Here is a 4,398-nt window from a genome sequence, read left to right on the forward strand (position 1 = left end):
GCCTATACCGCATGACATAATAAAACTAGGATCAAAATTACTTAAAAATAATATTAGCATAACTAAATTTAAGTACCCTACAGTTTCCCTCTAATTTGCACTTAGATGCCCTCACTTGTTTTCGCTAGGACTTATGTACCCTAAATTTCTTAAAACTTGTATTTTAATACCTTTGTTTATGCAAATGTGGGAATTTCTGAACTCTCATGTAACATTTACATGCTAATTTTAGAATATTTTAACCTTTACTTTTGTCAATTTACTATTAAATTATCATAATTCTACTTTAAGCTTATACAAATTCCATTTCAATATGGGATTTTTAGGTTTAGCATTAAGTTTAATAAATAATAAGAATAAAAACGCTTTAAATTTAGCATATCGAATGAGAATTTTCAGGGGAAATTCTCACTTTTGCACGAGGGTAGTAAAGTGTAAAAAAACTTTATAGTTTATAACTGCTGCCAGAAACATCTGACGGGATATAAGTTCAAATTAGGAGAAAACTATACGGAGTTTAAGTGCAATTAAGCCAATAAGTTCTAATAAAATGAAGACGAGGCAAGCTGACGGTTGGTTTGCTTAGAAACCTTTCACTTTAATGTTCAGCATACATAATTAATTCTAGCTAGGGTTTCATGGTACATGTAGATGCCAGATAGGCATGTAAGGGGCTGACATTAGTAAGATTTTAAGAAATTATTGTTTATTAATGCCTAACTTTAATGCATCGCATATTGCCATCTCCAGCCGAATCGGAAGTTGCGAACGGGTAAAAAGCGGAGTATGCTTCTCATCAGAACTCCCGCGCGGCGCGGACAGTTCTGATCCGCTCATTTGTAAAATAGGGGGACAGTTTGGTAAGTTATTGCCTCCCCACGTGTCGCTCAGAACTCCATAGTGGGGGTTCTGATAGGAATTGTAGTCTATAGATCCCGTTCTGAGAGGACCCAGACTCTTATCTTGTGGCCCAAGAAATCATGGCCGGGAAATGATTCATGCGTATATACCTATACACACCTACAAAATTGCCCAACTATACCCACCCACTTAACGAAGCGGGTCCTAAATGGGTGGGTATTGCTCCATATAGTCTAATTGGTTCATAACCAGATCCGCCCATAACCAACCCAATCTGATCCGCCCCCCACAATCCCACACCCCACGTTCACCTTTCTCCCCTCTTTCTCAAACACTCGAGCCCTAGTGCCTCTCTCAGTCTCTTTCCTCTCAAGCGCTCGATTTCACCTCTCCCCATCGAGCAGTAGCTCCTCATTTCTCTCCGATCGAGCCCTGGTTCCTCTCGATCAACAGGAGAATCGAATCTTCAACTTGTGGAGGCAACGATTAGGGTTTGAGTCTAGTTCGACTCTCCTGTTCGAACTTAGCTCCTCATTTTCAACTGATGTTATTTTGGTACCTACATTGGTGAATTTTACCTACACTCCGTGGATGATCTTCGACAAAAGGCTACTTGACAAACCTCTTTTATATCTAAGTAGACATTATTTGTTTTCTGCGCAATATGTTGTAAATATTAGCTGTTTAGACAATAACGAAAATCAGTTTAAGCAATTTAATAATTAACAGATAATCACTATTATAACACAGATATAAGAAATATATCAAATGAAAAAGAAACAGAGTTAGAAATACGGCCTGATGGTCGAGGCGTGCAAGCACTGTCCCAAGAAACTAATTGCCCCCTCTCGTACAGGGCTACGCGGCAAAAGTCCCTGGAGATACAACGACCCTTGGTCAGGCGACCTCCTTCTCGTCGGCACGAGCTTCAAGAAGGTTTTGCGAATTCTTCTAGACTTTCAGGGAACCAGCGTAAACAGAAAACTATTTTGAAAAGAGAAGGAGAGAAGAGATCTGTTGATTTTTCACTGTATGAAACTATTCGGGTTTTGGTCCTTTTATAGGGTTAAACAGCCGTTATACATAAACCCGTAGTTAATACGTTTTAATCACGTTAATAAAACTTAGCCGTTATAAAATTAAAAAACGCTTCCGTTACGCCCGGCCCGGCCGGCGCGCGCGTGTGTGGTGTGGAGCATAACCTTTGTTTTCTTCTAGGCATAGGAGAGAAAGGGAAGGCTTATAAAGACTCTTCCTTCCTATTCCATTTCCTATGTGGGACTAAACTTTTCCTCTTTTCCTCTACAAAGTCAAGTTTTAAGTTATCTTTTATTATATAATTCCAACAATCCCCCACATAACTTAAAACTTAAAATAGTTCAGAAATAACAATAAAAGAAGAACTTAAAAATAAATACGATTGCTGGTTCCCTTATACTATGTAATAGGTGGAGGTACCTTTCGGTTTGAACCTTCACTTAGTGACAGTTGTATAGATCCGTGAGAGCTTGGTGGACTTCGCCTTGAACCAGTCCCATTTATCGGATTTCTACAGAAAGCACACATAGTACAGTTTTGAAGAATTCTAAACGGGTTGCGCTATTATCAGCCTTGCGCAGGTATCTTTCATGTGTGTTACTAGGGAGCAGCCCTGATCCCATAGTCGCGGACTCATAACTACACACATATCGGTGAATCCTAATAAGGATGCGAGCAAGTAAGCATCCTGCCTCATGGGTCTTGGATTCATTAAGAGTTAGACTCAACCTTTCACTTGCTTTTTATGAGCACTGATCATCCTAGGGATGGGAGCAAATAAATTCAGTGCTCCTCACAATTAATCACTCATTCAGTTTGTTTCTACCCATTGAACCTCTGCGAGGTTGGGTTGCCACTGCAGTGATTTTTCTTATGGGCTTAACCCCATCCCCCTCGATGATTCTAGGACCACTGCCCTAGATAAGCCTTTAGTTAAGTGATCTGCAAGATTTTTCTCTGATCTTACAAAATCTAAGGCTATTATATGGTTTTTCATCTTATATCTCAAGGACTTATGTCGCACTTTCAAGTGTCGATTCATCTTCACATTTGCATTCTCTTGATGGCATTTGTCAATCGCTGACCTGCAATCACAATGAATAGAAATAGCTGGTAATGGTTTTTGTATTAATGGAATTTCAGTTAGTAAATCTTTCAACCATTCAGCTTCTATACTAGTAGTATCAAGAGCTATCATTTCTGATTCCATTGTACTTCTAGCCATTACAGTTTGTTTAGTAGATTTCCAGGACACAGCTCCTCCTCCTAAAAGGAACACAAATCCAGTGGGAGATTTTACATCTACGGAGTCACTAATCCAATTTGCATCTGAGTAGCCTTCTAATACAGATGGATAACCTTTATAGTGTAAACCATAATTCATAGTTCCTTTTATTTCTATTCTAGTTCTTTTACTTCTCCTAGGCTCCTCTGGACTTTCTAGTGGTCTAATTTGTTTAGAACTAGTTTCACCTTGATTAGAACTAGGATCTGAATTATTAGAGCTAGGGCCTGTGTTGTTTATTCTGGTCTTGTAAGGAAAAATATTTTCAAAGTAATGTGCATCCCTAGCTTCAATTATGGTGTTGTTGGCTATCTCATTAATGTCAGAGTTGATTATTAAAAATCTATTTGCATTACTATCAGAAGCATAGCCAATAAAAATTCCATCTACAGTTTTAGGTCCAATTTTCTTTCTCTTATTTTCAGGTATTTTAACTTTTGCTAAGCACCCCCACACTTTCAGGTGATCTAAATTAGGGTTTCTATTCTTCCAAATTGTGTAAGGGGTTTTATCAGATTTCTTGAATGGAATTCTATTTAGTATATGACATGCAGTCATGAGAGCTTCTCCCCATAAATTTTCTGGCACACCAGAATTAATTAACATTGAGTTTACCATGTCCATTAGTGTTCTATTCTTTCTCTCAGCTACTCCATTAGATTGAGGTGTATATGGAGCAGTTATTTCATGAATAATTCCATTATCTTCACAGAATTGTTTTAATTCATTAGAAGTGTACTCACCACCTCTATCTGATCTTAGTATTTTAATTTTCCTATCCAACTGATTTTCAACTTCTGCTTTATATATTTTAAATTTGTTTATGACTTCATCTTTAGTCTTAATTAAGTAGAGGTAACAATATTTAGAGCAATCGTCTATAAAAGTTACAAAATATTTGTTACCCCCTCTAGTTGTTCTTCCTGAATCACAAACATCACTATGGAGTTCTAATACCTCAGAATCTCTATCAACAGTTTTAAATGGTTTCTTAGGAAGTTTAGCTTCTACACATATTTCACATTTTTCATCATCTTTTATATTAAGCTTTGGAATTATATTGAGATGCATCAATCTTTTAATTGAATTATAATTCACATGTCCTAATCTTTGATGCCAAGTGATGTAAGGTTTAATATTCAAATCTATTGGAGATGCAAGAGTAGAATTCTTAACATTCAATTTAAAAAGACCATCACATAAGAAACCTTTTC

This window comes from Asparagus officinalis, chromosome 3 (assembly GCF_001876935.1).
Source record: "Asparagus officinalis chromosome 3, Aspof.V1, whole genome shotgun sequence".
Lineage (NCBI taxonomy): Eukaryota > Viridiplantae > Streptophyta > Magnoliopsida > Asparagales > Asparagaceae > Asparagus > Asparagus officinalis.